The following is a 22,829-nucleotide window of genomic DNA, read 5'->3' as shown; positions in this document are numbered from 1 at the left end:
GTCTCTTCCAACCTGGTTATTCTATGATTCTATAATGATAAAGTCTGGAAGCCTGTTACTCAACAATGTTCACCTATAGCTTCCCCGTAATTTTTCTTAGGCATAATTCTGCAGACTATCAGGACTTGCCTCCTCATTATTATAAGTGCATGCCATCAAGATCCCTGTGTAGACAAAATAAAAGTGTTAGTTTATGGCAAAACCAACACTGAACTACTTTGGCTGAAAGGCATCCTGTCATAATAAACCAACAGTTTGATTTTACAGTACTACTTCTAAAACCACTTACGTGATTTATGCTAAAGTATAATTGCATACAATATGCAAGATATTTGCATTATCCAGGTGCAGTGTTGACAGTAAGAAAGTTTGACAACGTGGGAGGAATTTTTGGTGAATGGTTCAGAATTTGACCAGAGGTCTAGGCACAATTTACAGTTATTGTTGAGCTCCATTCTCCTAGACTGCCTTCTTAGCAACTAACCAAGTTTAAAGCTAGCTCATGCATGTTTATAAGTGCTAATAATAATATTTCTGTTATCCACGTATATTTTCCTGAGTTTCAGTGGGATTTAGTTTGTTTTGAAATGTTTTAACCAAAAGTTGAATGACAAGATCCTAAATCAACAGCATCAGCACCTGTAGTTCTCTAGGAACAATACATTTCCAGGACAGTAAGCCCTAGGCAATGAATAACTTGACTTTTTTGAAATACATAACTGAATTAGAGAACTGGGAGTGGGGGGAGGCAGAGCACAATCCTATTTTATCTGCATTTATATGCATAAATCTTATGACCAGCATGTGGGCAATAAGCTACGCTCCATTTGAGCTGGAGAATACTAAGGATGCTTGATGAAGTCCAGAACTGTGCTGAGAAGAGAGATGTGGTCCGTACAGATCAGAAGGTGGCCATTGGCTTTTCCTCATAGTTTGCAATGTGCCATTTTGACTTCATTACAAACACAAACTGTATGCTTGGCCATCAATCTCACTGAATACAAACACTAAAAGTAACATGATCAGTACAGTTATATCTACCTGTATATATTATGCCCCCTCATTTGCCCTTGAATGCAATCTCTTAAACCAACTAGCACATTTTCTTATAAAGGACTACTCTTGAAGTGTTGCCTTGATGTATGCACTGCAGTTCCCCAGGTATTGTAACGCTACCACTCATGTCAATTTGTTGACATGACCATTTGTGTGAGCTGGATTTTGAGTTTGCTGCAGGTTTTGACACCACTTTTCATTATGTGTCATGCCTCTGTAAATCAGTTTGGCAGTGCCACTGAGAAATTAAAAAGGTGGTTAGGTCAGAAGCACAAGTACAACTCAAAAACCTTCTTCAAAAACATTACTTCTTGAATCAGAGCAGAGTTCTGCTATTCTCAGGAGGGTCTGCCTTGGGAAAGATGAACTGTTGGCATAGGATCAGTCCTCAGTGAGTCACTACAACTTTCTTCACCTTCAAGACAGTCTCAAAGAGAAACAGGATTAGCATGTTTTTGGCACAGATGAATCCACACTCACTTCGGCTCAGGCATTTTATCCGGAACCAGAGAAAGTAATGCTCTGCCTCAGTCATGACCTTGGAGCAATCACAGGTGGTCCAATATGTTCTGTATGTCTTTATGAGCCAATGAACCCAAATGAATGCCCTCTGCAGAATAATGTAGAACCCAGTTACTTTCCAAAGTAAAAGACAAGAAAGACTAATATATTGTTCAGAAGGAAGGGAAAGGAACATTGATAATATTTTCCAGACCTTCAAATACATGCAACACTTTTCTTAATTCTCTGGCTAATCAATACAATACTCAGCACTTGTTTAACCTCAGTATGTTTTTCAAGTTACTCTATGGTATTACAGTTGTTTTTACCCTAGGAAATTAAAGATGCCCTGAACCATATTACCTGACATAGAGGTGAACTGTAGTTGAATAGCCCATATCCACACTACTGCAATCCTTTATAAACCAGAGCTGAGCAACCACAAACTCTCTGCTGGGAAAAGGTTCAGGACCATACTTACTCCTGAACTATACTCATGGCTGCTTCTGCATGTCCCAGCAAGAAACTCTTCTAAAAATTTACCAAGACAGGCAACTGAGTTCCAATGCACAGTAATACTCCCTGTCATTCTTTGATTAACATAGTACAGATGCAATGCAAGTGTCCCTAGGATCAGGTCCAGCAAGAGGTATGAATACTGAATATTACTCCTATGCACTTACATACTGGGCAGAATTAGTATTTCAAAAAACATTCTTCTGATTCTTAGCACTTGTAGCATCTAGAGTTTAAATATCTACATGATATTTGTGATTTTTTTTCCATTTAAAAACACACTGTTTTCTTTGGTTACTCAGACTTTTGTCTAATCTCATTGTAATATTCAAATGGTTATCTTGCTGTGCTAATCAGAACTGCACGTACAATTTAAGACTCACAGCAAGTGTAACCATTTAGAATTCAAGATGCTCCTCTTGACCTATAAAGCCCATTATAATTTTGAACATTATCTACCCAATGTGACCTCAAGCATACAGATACTGAGTTTGTATGATATCCACCTTACCTCACTACAGGCGATACACTTGAATAGGGAATGTGCTTTTGCTTACAGCACTGAGGTTGCCTTAATATGGCATCAGGAAAGAATAAGCATGCAATTTTCATATGACAAGTATACAATGGCAGTACACATCCTTAGCTCACATGAAAAATAAGCTAACAATTTGAAACTACAATGGTTTTACTGATAAAGAAAATTATCAACTAAGAACTATACATCTGGACCCCCACAAAGTCACTGTGCTTCGTGTACACTCCGTTCTTATATGTATTGTTTCCAAGGTACAATAGAAGCCATTCTCTGGTTCCAGAGTATCTTCTCTGTTGACATTAACTTCCATCCACAGTCACATCCTTACAAAAGAATAAATTTCTAATTATGAAAAGTCACTTCAAACACAACAAGCCTTTTGGTCTTTCCAAGACAAAAACTAAAAATAGTATGGATGTTAGAAAGGAGAATCAGTGAGAAGTATAATAGGAGTAAAGTTATACTTTCCATTATCAGCAAAGCAAAATAAACTAACATTTTGTGATAATTCTCAATGCACTTTCCTTTAACTTTAACCTCATGCACCAAGCCATGAAAACTCACTCACTACACTTGTTGGAGAGGAGCGCACAAGCTAATATGAGCTGCCATGTCCAATGAAAACACTGCAATCTTCAATGTAAATGCAGACAGCACTTAAATAAATAAACCCAACTATAAAACAAAATTTAAATATGACAAATAAGAATACAGTAAGTTTGGGCATTTCTGTATTTTTTTCTGCTAGTATAAGAGTACATTTACACTGCTTTTGAACTAAGTGAAAAGCGCCATGTCAGAATGAAACAAAAATATACTCTTAGAACCTTGATCAACATAGAAATTAATCAAACTAAAAGTATCTCTAGAAGGTAACACTTCATGTTACTCCACAGAAAGGGGGAAAGGCATTCAAAAGATCAGTATCATACTACTAGTGTAATGGTTACACTATATTACACAAAAAAAGAAATTAAATTAGCACAGCACTTGCTTTTATTAACAGTAAACCAGTGGACAGTAAGTCAGTCAAATTTGACACGGCATTTTTTTTCCAAAAAACTATTAGTACTGTCTTGGTCTGAGGAATATGACATTCCAACACTGCACTGTGACTCATCTACTTGACCAGAATGCACTAAAATAATTTGCGTCCATTTATAACAAGCAGCATATCAAGGCAATTATTATCAATTTTGCTGTGTCTCCTGTCTTACAGCTCTTCTGTAATGTTATTCTTGAGGAGTCTTTTTTACAAGAAATGTCACAGGGGCAATGAGAGAGAGAAAAAGCAGTAATGTTCTCTGGATATTGGTCCAGTATTTGAAGCACTGATTATATGAAATTCAATTACAAAATGCATCTTTTGCAATGACAAGAGAAAAAACAGCCTTGCCTACTAAAACCTTGAACAGCCAGCAGAACTCTATGAAACCAAACCACTTATTTAAATAGATAGCTATTTTTATGCATTAAAGATTTGGCCCAAATCTTAGCTGTAATGGAGCTGAAAGCACTAATGGTCCAGTGGTTACAGAATCAATGTATCTCCTAAGCGGTAAGGCAGAGAAGGTTGCAGAACATTTACATATAACTGAGATATTAATCTGTATAATCACTCAGTTCTCCATTTCCATGGCAACTGTTAGAGAAGAGTTTTCACCCTGAAGGAATTTTTCTTTCACGGTATTACTGGAAAGCTGCCACCAGAACAGTATTATTTGTTGCCCCGAGCACAGAAAATTTAAGGGCAGGTACAACAACACTGTAAAACTTCAAGAAAGGCTGTGCCCACCGAGACCAGAGAGGAACGTTAGGCAGACCCACATAGCCTGGAGTATCTGACCCTGCATCGCCTTTCATTTCTATTCACCACAAAAATCCCACAAGTAGAAAGAGGCCCACACATGTTAGATTTGTTTCACATGAATGAGACTAGCATAATGAAAAGGCAACAAATTTGAAAAATAAAAAATGGAAGTGATTCCAAGTACGAAAAAGCTGGTATCACCCAAGAGGACATTACAGCCCCCCATTCAGAGCCAGTTTGTGTGGGACCCCCGAGAGCAGAGCGCTGCTGCCTGCCCAGGGGGTTCCTGACCATCTCATGAGTGCTCTGGCTGCTCGGGGACAGCAGATGCCACTTCACTTGCAGTTTGGCCAATCAGCCTAAAGGCTTAACGTCCCAAAGGAGCCAATGTTACACTTGGAAATAGCACCATTCCCTCCAACCTGTGGGAATCTTTCATTCTTCCTCCCTTACATTACTCATCAACACTTTATTAGTTTCATGACTTCTATATACTGAAAGCCTGCTTAGCGACCTAATCCAATTCAACTGAAATACACAGCAAAAAACTCCCATTACTTTGGGAGAGAAGACAGATTGAAACCATTTATACCAAAGCATGCAATAATTCCAAAAATATTACGTGTCCCAAAACTGTATTTATAATATTACCAAATACAGCAGGTCATTGGGTTTTGTTTAGGATTTTTAGTAATCATTATATACCAGAGCTGACAAAATTAAGACAGCTTATGAAAACGAAAATTTATCAGGCATAATGTTTACTTGGCACCACCTGGGAATGACTCAAACAACAGACTATTCACACACTGGGCATTTAAAAACAATTTTTTTTTTTTGTAAATACATGCTTTCAATGTATTTGAAGGAGTTAATAAAGTACTGTACTTCCAGGATGAAAAACTGCAATTTCACATAAGATTATATTAAAGTAGACAAGTGGTTCCTGGGAAGTATACTATAGCACAATGTAGATCCCACAGGCATCTTCCTTAAAGGACAATCCTCTTGGTGTCCCTTCTCCTGAAACACCTCCCAGATTTCCTCCACTCTCTTTAAAGTTTTCCCATACCCTCTCACTGCCTGAATTACCAGCAGGGCAAGAGGCAGGACCATACTATCTACTGGTGCCTGCCAGCAGATCAAATATACATGAACAGGTACCTGTTTTGTTTTGTTGACCTTGGGTTAAACACATCCTAAAGAAAATATGAAAAAATTGGTTCATCAGATACTCTACTAGAAAGACAGGCAGACAGGGCTCATTACTGAAGCTAACTGTGGTATTTGCATATGGCAGAGGCAGTGTCTTCACCTTTCCATTTTTTGAGGCAGATCAGCAGCTTTCATTATGAAATAAAAGCCATAAATACGAATCATAACTGTCCTCAGATTGATGAGAAAATGAACACATTGGTAAGATGAGCTTTTTACCTATAATTCTATTATTCTATTAAAAAAATAAGAAAGCAAATTATATTATTAAGGGATCATTTTCCACAACTACTGAAAACAGCAGGACTGCTCAAAGGAAGGCATGCTATCACACTGATATCCTCAAAGTTTCACTAGGAAGCATTTGTATTTTAATCTCTTACAATTTGTTTTTCATAAGATACTTAATTTCTGTCCATTAGTGTGCTGTAACCAGTACACGTCTACTGCTCTATGCAACTTCTAGTGACTGATAGAATTTCTAGCTTAAAACTATGACAAATCAATAATTTTATAACAAGCATAAAGTGATCACTCAGATAAACAAACTCACATTTAACATAGTAGTGGCAGTCAATAAACACTAGTGCTACTTATTATAGGTATTTATCTACCAAATAATGCCATAATACAAAAAATCTCTTGTCACGCAGTTCACCTGGTTGTAAAGGTCAGCATCTCTGGCAGTCACATCCACAGCAGTGAAAAAAACACCCAAACAAATCCAAAAAATATCAACAAATTAAGAAAACCAACTACAAGAATACAAACCAACATTGCTGTCCCACTGCCTTAGATTGGTTTAGAACATGTAAGTAAAGTTTTCAGTTTGCTTTCTCTCCATGCTGGAATGCAGGATAAGCAGTATGCAGAAGTTTTTGTTTTACATCTTCAAATACTTCTCTTTTTTCACTGCTCAAACAAGCTTCCATTATTTGTCTTTTTGACTCTAAGATCACTTTGGAAGATCAGAAAGAAAATTAGCTGACATCAACGTGTTTTTAGTAAATTCTTTTGTTGTTAGGTGACAATATACTTTGGAGAAAATAAAACTGTTTATTTGAGATGACTGCTACCTGCATCAGCAGATGGAAAATGTCAAATTTAAATACTTAAAAGCTCTCGGTTATAAAGACTGGAATGACTGAAAATTTAAAATCTTTAATACTGTATGTTCAGATTTATCTAAAATATGTAGATGTACAATTAGCCTTTTGCTCTCCTACAAATTTATTATATGACAGTATACTTATCAAAACTCTTCTGCTCATCTTTTCCTTACAGCTGTGCTACCAAATGAAATTGAAACATTAAACTATCACTATGACAAAAATGGAAATAATTCATTAGTTTTTCAGTCAACTAATTTTATGATTGTTTTACTTGATATTTTTATGGTGCTTCTTGCTAAATCCCACTGGAACCCACAATGTCTGAAAATAGAATTCAATTTCTCAGAGCTCAGTAGGACAGAAATACATTTCTGAGGAGTTGAAATGCCAAACCTATTGCCTTCCCGTTTATTAAAAAACACAGGTCAAATAAATTCCCAAATTTTCCCTGGAAATGCTTAAAAGGAATGTAAAATTTGAAGTAAAATATTTCATTAATACTATTATGCATCCATTTTGATTCAGTGCCAGATGTTTTGTGCCTCATGACTCGTAGACTCTTGGATGTTCAGGCAGTTCACTCAAATTTTGCAACAAAAATGATTTCAGCATTGCGGGGAGGGAGGTTGTTTGTTGTAAGAGATACGTAACTGAGAAGCAAAAGGATGTTTTTGATTAAAAGAAGTAGTAAGTGACAGGCTTTTTAAGTGACTCTTAGAGGCTCTTCCTAGAATTTACCAAGGTGATCTCTTTTAAAAAGTAAATTCCTCAGAGACAAACTAAAATCAATTCAACATCCACACAGAAAGAAAAGTCAAGGGCAAACCCCACTTTCGTTTGACTAGAGTCACACACAAATTCCAGTTGGAGCATCATCATCCTCTCTTTTCCCATGAAATCCAATCATGCAAATATTTAACCAGTGACCTGTCAAACTACACCTCATGACAGTATCAGCACCAGCAAATGATGCCCTAAGGTTTCAATATGCATTGACTTTTCTATTACTCCATTAAGAGATAAACTCTAAAACAGTACATAAAACATGACCTACTTCTTCCATCTTACAGTTTTCATTTACTGCCTCTAGTGATAACCAGAAGACTACCCTCCAGGGGCCACATCAGTGTTGTCTGAATTGAAGAGGGAAAATGAACCTAATCCCCAGCAGTCAAAGCTGAAATTCAGTCCCTGAGAAAAGAACATCCTTGCACAGGACAACCATCTGTCCAAATGTTTCAACAGAGAATGCTCTTGTTTGAACAGCTACCAAAATCCCGAAACAAGGCATAAAATTTACTCAAAATTAAACATAATGAATATTCTAAAACTACCAACCTATTGCATTACGTCCCCCCCGCAAAAAAAACCCAAACCAACCATCATTACTTATTAATTTAAACCGAAATGGATCTTTCTGTCATCAAGCAATGAAATCTAGTGGAGTTCTTACTTCTTTGCTTCTATAGTAATTATTGAACCTTCATTCTATTTTTTGACTATGCTTACACCTTTCAACAGCTCTAAGTACTCAGGGGAAAAAAAGCAAAAAACAGGACTAAAAATAGAGTACATCAACAGAAATAGCATACTTGCAATCCTCCATGCAAATATCTAAGGGCATTACTTGGTATATCACTAATATGAGGACCAGAAGCCCGTATCAAATGGGTTCACAGGAGACAAAACACTGTGCTGAAAAAGATAACAAATACAAGCACTGTATTTTGGGGATTATCTCGTGAGATGCTGTGCATGTCTGTGAGCTGAACTAAGCTACAAAGGCAGCTCAAACAAGGTAAATGACATTGGCAAATTCTTTAAAGAAACTTGCTTTTAAAGGACCATTGAGATTTGCACTGTTCAGACAGTAAATGTAGGGTCAATGTGTCCTTCCCAATTCTCCTGAAAGTGTTTTCTTCTTATCAAGCAAGGACTCAGAGTTCTTCCAAATTAAAAGGCGCTATCAGGTATTTCCATTAAAATACATAAAAAAACCATTAAACTGTAAGGAGATTGGCATTTTGAGAAAAATAGGTTGGTGTGGTTGAATCTGTTCACTTTAAAAAAAATAATAAATTAGACACTCCAAAGCAGGAAGAAAATAGCCTTTTATAGGGTGACACTTAAAAGCCATTCTATGTCACCTTCCTCCTCTTCTACTGCTCCTTGTATGAACTATTACATTGAAAAACTGATCACTACAAGAGTTTTAGAAATCCACCACTATTTAATAAAACTAAGCTATTGCTAAGGTGATTATTTTTACTTTGTAAGTAGGAGACACTTAAATTTTTCAGGAGCTCAACTGCTAAAAAACATATAATTATTCTCTGCTTTTTCTCAAAGTGAATATATTGCATCTATGGAAAGCAGCAGATGAAATCATCTGGGATATCATTCATTCCCTTGATCTATCCATATATTTCAATATTCAAACTAACTCAAGGAGCCGTGAAATAGGTATTGAAATCTGTGTTGAAAATGTCTGGCTTTTTCCACCCCAAACCTTGTTCATTTATAAACAATATATTCAATTATATTCCAAATGAATAAGTAATCTTATTGTGCAATGTGAAAATATGGCACTAGATCTCTTCATAAATTCAATTTCTGCATCTTTATTATAGCAAGAAAAAAAGAACAAAAATCTCTAGGATTAATAACTCATATGAAAAGAGTTAGAAGAAAGCAGAATGACTATACTAAAATGAGGAATTGTGTTACCATCAACTGAAGCTCAAAAATACTGCAAAAATATCCAATGAAATTCTACCAAAAACCCTTTTCCCTCAACACTCCCAAATATTCAGCACTAAGTTTACACATCAGTCAACAAATTTTAGGGTACTATCTCATATCTGACAGCCACTAATTTTTGCCCCTAGTGTCATTAAGCAATAACAACATTAAAATGGTTTAAATACCTTAAAGTTTGGTCTTTCCTCATTCTATTTTAAATTTATGTTATTTTTAACTATTTAGGCAGCCAAGAACTATCACACACAAAGCAGCTATCACAAAATAACAGCCTTTTTTTTTTTAAAATTAATCTCACAGTAGCCTCAGTTAAGCATTGTTTACATGGACTTTTGTTAGGCTATAAAATAATAAACTTAACTTTCATTTACTAAAAACAGGAGTATTTAAATATTTCCAAACTGAAGTATTCAAATACTTCAGAGAATTATTTAGGTTTATCAAAGTCCAACCGTAAACCTACCTCTGCCAACTGCAGCACAAAACCATGTCCCTAAGACCATATTTATAACATAACACGTAAATGTTAACAGTGGTGACGATTTCAAATTGTTTAGCTACATTACCATAATAATTCAGAACAAAATGGAAACAAAAGGAAATAGACACAGTAATTTCCTTTGAGAATGCAGGTTTTAGTTAATCTTAATTAAAAATAATGGTCTAATTTACTTGCAGGTTCTTAGAAAATCACTTCAAGACTCAAAGTTATAAATGTGCTATTTAAAATCAAAACCTGAATTAGATTTTTTTTTTGGAGAATGAATGGAATTCACATTTTACTGTAGAGTTACAAAGTATGGAATGCCTCCATAATTACTGAGCTATTCATCACATAAAATTGACAACCCCATACCGTGAAACCATCTAGTGAACACTCTGCAGCCAATCTGCTCAAAGGTACATATAAGACCCAAATGAAATGCTCAGGTAATTAAAAGTCCTGAAATGAAATTAAAACATCGCTCTATGTTGCAATCTATATCTAAAGGATATATGAAATGCTGAGCACCTATAGACACCAAAAATAAGAGAAATAACCTACCTGACTTACAAAACAGTAAGGCTAACTAGCTTGATGCCTAATGTCAACACTCACTAGATATTCAATATTTTTCCAGATGTGAAAAACACAACCTAAATTTATCTGCATTCTGAAGCATACAAGATGCCTTTAGCTAACATCAGAAATGAAATATATTAGATCAGAGCAGCATTTAAAACTACTTCTTCAAATACAATTATTCCTTTTGCAACCAAATCAAGACGTGAAACAAAGCCAGTGAAAATGGCTTTTGCAAAGCAATTAACTTCATCTCATCCTACATATGGATGAAATTACATATCTACATATCCATCCATGGAAGCAATAGGGTACTACGTGAGAAAATTCTGAGATCATCGGATGCCTAAGAATCTACATAGGTACCTAGTGTGACCTTGAAGCAGCTAAAACAGTAGGTTATAAGGGCATCCTTTTAGAAGAGGCCTCTGATATTGTTCAGGCATATAGAAATATAATATAGGAAAAACATTTTATGTACTAAAAGCAGTTGATAGAACAATATTGAATAGTATCAACAGAACAGTAACTGTAATGCTCTTACATATCCTGGTCAGATCTTTTCATCTTACTTACAGTGATGAAATAGTACTTTCAATTAACAGCAACTAAATCTGAAGTAATCTACTTTTTTGTGGACAAAAGAAAAAAAAAAAGATGTTATGCAAATTACTCCTTATCTTCAAAGTTCTCTACCGACAAAGCTCATTAAAATCAGTTTTATGTCAGTGCCAGTCTTTTAACATCAGGTAAATTATTCCCAATGCATACTTCCACATGTCTGAAAAGTCAGGCTTAATAACCAGCCAATCACAGTGGAAATCCATAATGCTTTCTCCCATTCCTTACCACAAGTTTCAAGCGAAGAATTTTGAATTCTAAAAGTTTGGTAAAATGGACCAAAAGTTATAATATTTATGATCGAGATGTTTTATTGGTGTTTTATTGCTAAAAGGTGTGGGGTGTGTGGAGATTCTTCTCTCAAATGTATGCCTATGATTGTCTGACCCAAAGTAACAAGAGTAATATAGGCTCAAGAGGAGGGAATGAAGTATTGACACCAAAGGTGTATAAACTTAAAACAAAAGATGCATCTTGAGTCAGAGAGTATTACAAGGAAAATCCAGCATTTGCTGATAACACATTAAAGACAAACCCTTTACAGTCAGCAACATGCATAATCACAATGTTTTAAACACAACCTAATGACAGAAGTTGTATTTTATTAGAAATTCCCAAATGGTGTCAAATATAAATATTATATAAAGAACAATTATTCATCTGACCTAAGAATGATGTATTTCTTGAAAGAAAATTCCTTCTACCTTGAATATAAAGGAGGGGCTGGCGTGTTCAGTGAGGAAGACACCAAGATATTCTTATGCTTTCCACACATTCCTTAATGGTTTTAACTGTATGATTCTTTGCAGTCTTTCATCAGATTTCTATACCTTCTTAATAGTCTTTATGACTGCTATTCATACAAAGTGTGTTTGTATAGCAGTCTGATTCTGAGTGACACACAGAGGCACTGCTTCAATGAAAATTAATTTCTAAGTATACTTCTAACAAATCATCTTAACAATAGAAATAACTTACAGCAGAATCTCAGACTAATATTTCCTCCTTGAACTTCTCTTCCTAATTTTCCTCTAAGTGAGAAGGAACAAGAAGGAGCAAAGAATCACATTTTCAGATGCACAGTACAGAAATGTTTCTTTTAACGGAAGGAGGAAAGGAGCCATTCTTTGTATAGCTGCAAACTGACAACTTTTTTCTTCCTTGTACAGAATTCTTTTTTTCCACTCATTTCACACAGGTACCCCTGAAAGTTTTCCCAATTGGCACCTACTTTAACTTCTAAGCATTCTTAGACTGGCTTTCAAAAATACTGGTGAGACTGAGCTGTCATCTCTTAGCTGGTTCAGCAAAACACAAGTCATTGAGGACAAGTACTTATTCCTTATGCTGCCTACATGTATGGATTCTTTCTTTGAGAAAACTGAATAATAGCTGATTTTCTCTGGAAAAGAAAAAGAACTTGTCTTAAAAAGTCTATATTGTAGCATAAGAGAAGGAAGCAATTTCCTTACCCAACTTCTATGCCAATTAACAAGCTGTGCAGCTTACAACTCTCATTTATTGGAAGCTAGCACCTGCCACCTGCCTCTAGACCAGCAGAGGAAAAAGACACAGTAATGTTTTATGTACACTTCTGCAGTCAGAATTAACAAAAAATCTCACCATTTGCAACTGTCTGTAAAACCATAAGAGAATATTTCTACATGTCTGCAACAAATATTTCTGCTTTTAAATCACACCGAACTGAGTAAAAATGTAAACCCAAATCTCCAGATGAGCATCTTAGGAAACTGTTCCATAATGGTTTCTTTCATTGCTTTCAGCTGTTTCAGCCTTCTAGGTTGGACTAACTGAAAAACAAGAATACAGATATTTCTACATATCAACATGCAATAATGCAAAACTTCATAACAAAAAAGCTCATCCTTGTAAGGGTCCCTACCTTCCTACAAACTAACAAGTATAAATTGATTGGCAGACTACAATTCCTCCCTCAAAAGTGGTCCAGTTATACACAGTGAGTCATAAATGCATGCAAAAATGTGTGTAGTCTGCAAATTAAGAAATAAGTGCCTTTATTTGGAAACTGTTACAATGTAGATGCATAGGAAGAGCAATAAAATTGTTGAAATTATAACAGTAACCACTGGACTACAAATACTTAGAAACCAGGACATTTTGTGCATGCAGAAATGAAAGGTTTTAACAAAAAGCATAGTCCATAGTTTGAGTATATTCAATCATCAAGCAGGTTCTTCAATTCATTGGCTTGAATTAAAGTCTGAGGTTTTTTTCTAATAAATCTTCACATAACAATTAAAAATAATAATCCTGCTATGTTAATTTGCATCTTTGATTTGATTATATATCCCCATACTTAATACAGGAAAATTTGTCCTTACCTGGTATCTGAGTCATCTTCATCTTTCTTTAATTTTTTAGGTACTTTGAGAGACGGCAGGCTTACATACAAATTATAAATTAGGTATTAGGTTTCCATATTAAGTCCCGGGATCAGCTGAAGCCCACAACCTTAGCCTGGCGAGACTTCTAAGATTCTGCTGTTCTGAAGTTACCACTTAGTTAACAGCAAACATCCACTGAATAAGTCAGGACCTCTAATTCTTGGGCGCATTTCACACGAAGTCTGAAAGACAACTACCTCTGAGCAGACAGGTAATTTCACAGTAATTATGTACCAAATTGGAAGACTCTTGAAGGGAATAGCATGACAACTGCATGAACATAGGAACTGGCTGCAGTCCTACTACTTATTGAAATCTGGCCTAGATGACACTCTGTTTTTGAGACACAATCAGTAAATTTATGAGCAGTCCTAATCCAGGCTAGGGCAAAACCAGACGAGTTATTTTAAACCAGTGATTTGATTTTAAAGTCATGCAGACAACTTCAGACTGAAGTACAGAACAGGCCAGGCAAATTAAGAGATGTGTGTTAGCACTCGTTACGTATTACTTCTTCTGACCAAGTTTCTCATCACTCCCTGCCCTTAGGAATGAGATCAGGTTCACCCAAAGGGTTCTCCCCAGGCTATCAAGAGAACTTCAGAGCAGATGAGAGGACCACCCAGGATGAACGCCAGGATTACAAGTTTTAATGGGCCATAAATTCATAGAAAAGCATGAGCTCAAGCCATACTACTAACAAAGAATCATAGAATGCCTTGAGTTCGAAGACACTTTTAAAAGCCATCTAGTCCAACCCCCCTACAATGAGCAGGAACATCTCCAACCAGATCAGGTTGCTCAGAACCTCATCCAACCTGACCTTGAATGTTTCCAGGAATGGGGCATTTGCCACCTCTATGGGAAACCTGTTCCCATGTTTCACCAGCCTCACTGTAAAGAATGTCTTCCTTGTATCTAGTCTAAATCTATTCTCTTTTAGTTTAAAACCATTACCCCTTGTCCTATCACAACAGGCCTTACTAAAAAAGATTGTCCCCATCTTTCTTATAAACCCCCTCTAAATATTGAAAGGCCACAACAAAGTCTCCCTGAAGCCTGACCTTCTCCAGACTGAACAACCCCAACACTCTCAGCCTGTCCTCATAGATAAGGTGTTCCATCCCTCTGATCATTCCTGTGGCCCTCCTATGGACCCACTCCAATAGGTCTGTGTCTTTTCTTTGCTGAGGACTTGAGTTGGATGCAGTTTTGCAAGTGGGGTCTCACAAGAGCAGAATATTGGGGCATAACCACCTCCTTCGAACCGCAGGCCATGCTTCTTTTGATGCAACCCAGGATATGCTTTCTGTGACCTTTCTTTTCTGGTTGACATAACTGTAGAAACCCTTCTTATTCTTCCTTGAATCCCTTGCCATGTTCAGCTCCAACCACACCTTGGCCTTCCTGACCCTATCGCTACACAACTGGGCGGTGCTCCTATACTCTTCCTAGGGCATCTGTCCCTGCGTGCACTGCCTGTGCATTCCCTTCTTGCCATTTAGTTCAACCAGCATTTTAACATTTTAAAATATTACACAAACTGGCACCGCAATACAAATAGCAGGGAAAGATCCAACAGAACTTTTTATTCTAACAAAGTCAGAATAAAAAGACTGTAGACTAGCAAATAGAAAGCCACAAACATAAATACATTTTTTACATAAGTGCTTAGCAACATCCTGAAGAACTGTTTAGAAGAAGAACAAGTGCCTGTGTTCTGCAAGGTTACTCCAAACACCTAAGTACTCTATACTAGGGTAAACATCATCAGTCAGGTAGTGCTCATTCCAGCCCAAAACTTGCATCCAGATGATAAAGTTTAAAGGTCTAATGATAACAGCTAATATAAAGTCCTATCATTTAAATCCACCTATATTTGACTCTGAAAAGCCCTTATTGACTCTTCCGTTAAAACAAAGCAACAAGCAAAAATTTATTGTCGACGTGTATTTAACCACTCTTTCTCCCTGAGCAGGCAGGAATCAGCCCCTGGACTCTCTGGAATAGTGGCCTCTATTTTACAAAGCTGAACTGGAAGTACCTTGCCAGTAAAACAAAATTTCCAAAACACAGTTTATCAGCTATACAGATATTTCCCTTTGAAGTATTTCGTTATCTTAGATTAAAATGTCTCCAAGTCAAACTGCCAAATAAGTGCTCTTTGGCTGCTTGCATGCTCCATTAAATAGCACAGCATGTAGCTAGTACCTGCATAATAAATGTTTCCCCTTTTATAAAAAGGTTTTCTGTTTTATAAAGAGGTTCTAGATCTATAATCTATCATATTAATAACTCATTAACCATGAAAATCCATGAAAAAGAGGCCAAGAATATCCTAAATGTTTGGAGTGCTTCAGTTTAGACAGTCATAAACAAGTATCAAAATAGTTCTACCTAGAAGTGTGCTGACCTGAGAATGGGGCTGTCTAGAAACAGATCCCAAAGGGCTGAAATAAAAATTACAATTCCAAGTGCTCCATATCCTTCACTGTACTTATATTAACACACCAGTTTTTCTTCAAGCTGGTCTGCAAAGAATGTCTGAAAGCTGAGTAGTTCTGTAACATAAAATTCTGTAGGTGCTTTGATAGTTTTAAATAATAAAACAACAGTAAATTGTGACCTTTACTCATTGGTTTATGTGGTATATTAGATTTTTTTGACAGTGGCCAAAAAGGCACATATATTTTTCCATACATATCTTTCATCTCTTGTCACACTAGTATACGTTAACATGGGTGCAGAAAAGGAATGCTTGATGTTAAAAAAAAAAGAAACAAGAAAACAATAAAAAAACCAAAAAAACACACACCCAAAAAAACCAAAATACCCCAAAGAAATAGAAAAAAGACAAAAAACCCCCTCAAACTAAACCTCCACATACACAGTAAATTTCAGTGACTGTTTACAGGCTTCAACTAATCATTATTAGTTTAAATACTGCCAGTTGGTAACATTACTAAAGATAAGACCAGCTAAAAATATCCAGTAGGGCACGACAGCTTGCTACATGAATGTAAACAAAATTAAGGTAATACCTAAGTATGTGGTATGGCGGCTCATTAAAGTATGGTTCTTTCAGAATTGTCACAGCTAAAAAGACCCACCCTAAACCTCTGTGCTTCCTTCCAGTACACGCATAGGCAAGTTCTGAATTATATGAAGGTGCTGTAACTTCTGATACAAACATCATATTGGAATGGAGTTAAAATGGAGTTCCTGTGAAAGAAATAAAAGGATTTATATCTTTTGAACTCTTCATATAAGATCTCATAGAAGTGAGACAAAACAAGTTGTATGGTTCAGCCACATTTAAGACTGGGTCAGCTGGTCTGTAGAGAGCTTACAGAACGTATTACATTTAAAGAATGTTAGGGGAAATGGGAACAGCTGTTTGAACTACAAAACTTTCTTTAGGCCTTTAAGTTTCTGTAGGACATTCTGCTGTTCTTAGCAGCATATTCAAAACTCCCATTTCCTCAACAACAAAATATTTGGTTTAGTCAGATTTATCTTTTTCTGTATCTTAACATTATAGCTAAGTGTAAATTAATCTTTCTTCTCAGAAATAGGACTTTCCTCCATGCTTCAAAATCACATTTTGTAATCACACAGCCTAACAGTAAATGAACCGGCAAACTGCTGGCAATAAAAATGAAATCAAGTCTTTTTCATTCAAGAGCCTTTAGCCATCTCAAGTATTCTTAGTTAATAAACCACAGATCGCCACCACATTAAAAACAAAAAGCTATTTAATATTTTAAAAACGATTATCCACTCCATTTCCCTAGAGGGAGTGTTTACACTGGTTTTGCTCCTGGTTCATATTCACTATGATTTTCCTGAGAAGAAACAGGCAGAAATACTTCAGTTCAAGAAAACCCCTGAAGAAATGACTCATTTTTTGCACATACTGGCAGAAGGTCCCCAGAATAATAAAACCCATCCATTACCAAGTGAGTATGCTTTTTAATTCTTAATTTCATTATTACAATGCAAGTACCTCAAAGTACTGCTTACATTGACATTCTAATAATACAATCAGTAACTTCTAAACTCATTTATTAAAAATGATCCTACCTGAGGTTATCTGCTTCTCTTTCTTTCCATTATTTTTGGGGCATTTATTAGAGGTTAGCTTTCTCCTTCAGTCCACTATCTTCAGACAAACAGAAGTGCATTGGAGGTGAGGAGGAGCAGGGGAAGACCATGATGTAGATATGTTTGGGTATGTACACAAATATATATTAATATAATAGTGACTGGATGAGGCCAGGACAATGTGTTAGATGAGAGTTATGTATTTTTTGCATTATGCATTTTTTATATAATTTAATTAGGTTTTGTCAGTGCTTTCCAGATTCTTATTTTGTAAATACCAGCTACTTTAAAAGAGATTAACTCTTCATCTAAACTGCTAATATCCCCCTTGCACCTGACACGTCAAAATAAAACATACCTGCTTTGTAACTCTTCCCTAGTTACAGAGTTCTTCCTGCATGACAATACTATGCTTACACAGATAAACTGTTTATAAAAAGAAAATAACTTTGAGATAAATTGGTTGTGATAGGAATTATTCACCATGTACTGTAAATTTTCAGTTAATGCACCGGTAAATTTTGCAAAACTCTACATTTCAATGTGGCAGAATATCAAGAAATGAAAGAGGCAATGAACTATGATGACCTAATGCAAAACTGAACTGGAAGATACAGAAGATGTTTAAAGAACAAAGTATAATTGAGCAATCACCCGGTTGTTTAGAAATCACCCGGTTGTTTAGAAATCAGCATTGGAACTATTCCACTAGTTATTCTTTAGTGGGGTTGTTTTCCAATAGCCGGCACCGTTCTTACGTGATATATAGAGTCGAGAAAGAAGTGAAAGCAATCAAAAAGAAATTCAAACTTAGTTTTCTAAGCTCAGATAATGTTGAACTTTCATATTAATCAGTCTTTAGTTTGTGACTTTCAAGTCAAGCTGTAGACTAACTTTGCCATTGTGACAGCGTGAATTTGCCTTGTTTTCCAGGGATAGCATTGCTACACTTAGGGTAAATGTCAGAACAGGATACTTCTTTAAAATATTAATGTATTAAACAATTTTGGAAAATTACAAGGCCAGGAAAAGTCAGAGAGAAAAGGTGGAATAAGAATCAAGAGCAAAGAAAGTTAACAAATTGACAAGAAGGAAAAAGGAGCATTTAAGAATGCCTGGCTTTCCAAGAACTCTTTCAACAGCAGCTGGTGTCCCTTGGAGCTCCTTTAAAACGAAAATCTGAAGTGGGAACTGTTCAATATTCCAAAGTTCATTTTTATGAAAGAACTAAACTGTAGACAGCTGATGAAAGAGGAGCTGGGCTACTGGCAATATTTCAGAAGAGTGATGGCCTTATTCTTCACAAGAAGAAATACAGAAAACTAAAAAGAAGTATATTTCTAGCTGCTTTTCCTCATTTATCTTAATCCTTCTTTTTTTCTTATTGCATTGCTCAAAAATGTTCATAGTGAAAATATGCCATACTGTAGCAAAAAATACTACCAGCAACAGCAGTGAGTCTTCTTACTTCTAGAAACAGTGAGCCTTGTCAACAGGTAAGTTATCCTACTAGGCACTTTTAGAAGTTCACCATTAATAGTTAGTAAAGAAAAATACAGGTTTCATCTTCAACATATGAAGACATCTAATCACTTTTCTACTTTATTTTATGTCTTTCCAGTGAGTAGCTGGCAAGACAACTGACCACCTTTATCCAAATGAAGTCAGCTTTATTTCACCTTTCACAGAAAGCATACCAGTTGGAAATCTGGTTATCTAGAAGAAAATCTTCATTAAGAAATATTTAGGATATAAGGCTGCCTCTCTTTTCCCATGCAAGAAACAAAATAATTTTTTTTTTCTCCTAAGCTGAAATGAGGCTTGAACATGAAAAGCCTGAAGAACAGACATAATGAAAAACAAAACTACACGTGAAAGGTGCATTTATGATATTAATAAAATCAAGATAGCTTAAAAAAAGTTATGCATTCATTACTGCATCACATATTACTTTAATTATAAGCAGGCACTCCAAAAATCATTTGGTTTACAGAACACAGATGTGGACTTCTTTCCCAGTCATAGTAAATCCAAAATTCCCCATCTCACTGCAGCTGATGTGTTAGACAAAGTCACTCTTCTGTTGTCCCATCCCTCTGCTTATGACAGGGCATCTAGTTATCCCCCTCATTCAGCCAGCTGTGGTCATCCAAAAAAGATTAGCCCCTTAACTAGGTATAAAACTGAGAGAACTCAACAGCCTGTTCCAACAATCAATACCCAGTGTTTGTTTTAAATATTTACATTCAGATTGAGTGTGTGAAATTTGATTTGAAAGATATGTTTCTTAAAACAGCTGTATTAAGAAAAGGGATCCTTTCTTCCAAAGAAATTGAAGACATATCATTAGTTAAGTACTACAACTTGTTACAACATACCAACGTTAACTGACCATGCTACCTAATCCTGTTATTATCTCCCATTAAAAAGACCTATAATATGACATCAAGCCTACCTAATGCACACAACAAATCTAGCAGTGCATTTAAATAAAATTAGCAATTTAAACTAAAAAGGGAATTCAGTCTGTACAATTAAATATTTCATTCAGACATTAAAAATTTTGCCTCCTGGCAAAAGCTATTCTTCCCCTTTCAGAAAGTACTGCTCAGACTGTATATTAATGTTTCCTCTTTACAAAGAAAATAACAGGATAATGTCATAGGATAATTCATGTTGTAAGGGACATCAGGAGGTTTCTAGCCCAATTTCCTCCTCAAAGCAGGATCAGCTAAGCTATCAGATCAAGTTTCTGGGGGCTTTATCCATTTAAGTCTCGAAAACTTTGAAGGAAGGAAAGTGTAAAACTTCTCTGAGTAATCAGGTTCAATTCTTCGCTGAATATATCAACAACTTTCCTTGATTTCTACATATAAATTTAATTTAGCAGTTGCTAAGCTGTAGTGCATTGCTCAGATCTTATGGATGAGAAAAACAATTTTACGCAGAAACTAATACAACAGTAAATTCAACCGCATGCCTAACAACTCTGAGTACTGACTTGACCAGGAATCAACAGCAAATTACAGTTACGCTTGTATTCAAATATTTTGCTAAACTGGAGAAAATTGAATAGTCTATGGTAAAGCAGAGTGCTTCTGATAAAGCCACAGAGAGCACCCATCTCTGACTAAATCATGATCCTATGCTACAAGCTAACTCCTTTGCAGGGATAATCTGGTTACTATGTGTCAATTACAAAAGTATTACACAAATACAAGCAAACAACTTGTCAAGCATGTCTATTTATATGTGTTCATTTCAACACTGCACTACTGGTACAAGCTTTTAAGATGATTCCACAGATATCAAAAAGTTTTTACATATTGTCTCACGTTAATTACAATATTCATCCTGTGATATAAGCCATAACCCATCTGTACCCCCGGTTTCGGACATGAGACCCTACTAAGCTACTGCAAATAGTATTTTTATCACATCAAAAGGACTGCCTTATGTAAATAAAACAAAATACTTCGGTGGAGTGGTAACATTGAGAGGCCTCTATTTTCTTTTTGTAAATATTTCTCTAAAATGGCGTGACGGAACCTTAACATAAAATGGATGAATCCAAACCAAAGACCAAAATCATCAGTTATTTTATTTGCCAGCCTAGAAACCCCCAAAGCATAGCAGATTTAAGCCAAAATACAGTATATGCTCTCGTTGGAATTGCTGATGTGCCTTCATAGTTCAGACTATTTAAGTTGCTCAACATTTCTAATGTTTACTACTACTTACAACTTTGGCAAAGTGTCTTGTCTGTCCTTGCTTTCTGCCAATGCATATGCAGAAACACATACATACATGTCTCAATGAAAACTTCTTTGAAGAGTTCAGTTTTTAAAAGGGACCATAGAGGACACAATTTTCTCCTTTTTTTTTCTCAGCAAAAGTCTATTTTACTTCAAAAGAAAAAGTTAGTGAGTATGATGTGAAACCATCACCATAAGCAAGCTTTGAGTTCATGCTACACTCTTTCCTGTATCTCTACAAAGGTAGAATGAACCAACTTCTTAGAAGAAAATACTGTGTCATTTCGGTGCAGAAGAACAAAAGCCACCTATTCCCCTCTACAAAGGGGAACAAAAATTGAGACCAATGTCTGGTAAAAGCACGGGAAAAGTCACTGAAGACTGAGAAGAGAAGGAGACTAGGTTGGACTGATGTAGCAAATTAAGAAGAAGCAGGTCATGGGAATAAAGAAAATAAAAGGAATGGTGTCAGGCAAAAGGCAAGGAGAGACAGGACTGGCTGAGACTAGAAACCTAAGAAAAATTTGGAATGTTCAAGATCAGAAATACTGATAAAAAAGAAGACTGAAACTGGCTACAGGAGTATAAGGAGACTGCTTGCAGAAGACTGGCAAAAGAGCCTCCATCCACCATGATACATTCTCTCTAAAGCCTAGAATAGCAAGGACTCCAACCTTTCACATCTCTTCCACTATTAGAAGCACCTGTTCAAATGTACCACAAACTATGCCATTCTGCTTTATTCACTGATACATATAAATGGGAATGCACTCCCATCATGCTATCACTTACAATACTAAAAGTTCAAGAACTTTTGCAAAGGTTTCAACTTTTCCAATCCTGTTGATAACCATTATGTATCCAACACAGTAAAAAAAGAAGAAATTTACTTCGAGAGTTGAAAATTTTCTATGCTTTCTTGTGAGCTTTTGTAATTATTATTTTTCCCTTAAGTTTAGTTCTCCAGGTTTTGTGGAAGTATACAGGTGTATATTTTACCCCACAACTAACATAGTAAAATATTAAGGTTACTAAATCAACCGCTCAAAAGTTATAAATTACAACACTGTTGCCCGTGCAATCATAATTCTCTGCCCATGAGTGTGTAGATTTTTATGCAATATTTAAATAAACATGTACTGCTTCTTCAAAGTCACCTTGACTCATTCAGTGCATAGGATGAACATGCACTGAATGATGATATAGAACCTACTGTCTCTTGTCTTACCTACTGAAGAACAGGAATGAGGCAGGGCTTGCAGGAAAAGAAAAATGGATGGGTGCTCTGTAACACGCCACAAAGGCTTTAATGATTGAAACTCTCCTTTTTGTAGTTTCCCCCATTCCTCTTA

Source organism: Phaenicophaeus curvirostris, chromosome 1 (genome assembly GCF_032191515.1).
Source record: "Phaenicophaeus curvirostris isolate KB17595 chromosome 1, BPBGC_Pcur_1.0, whole genome shotgun sequence".
Taxonomy (NCBI): Eukaryota; Metazoa; Chordata; class Aves; order Cuculiformes; family Cuculidae; genus Phaenicophaeus; species Phaenicophaeus curvirostris.
This window is presented reverse-complemented; position numbering follows the sequence as displayed.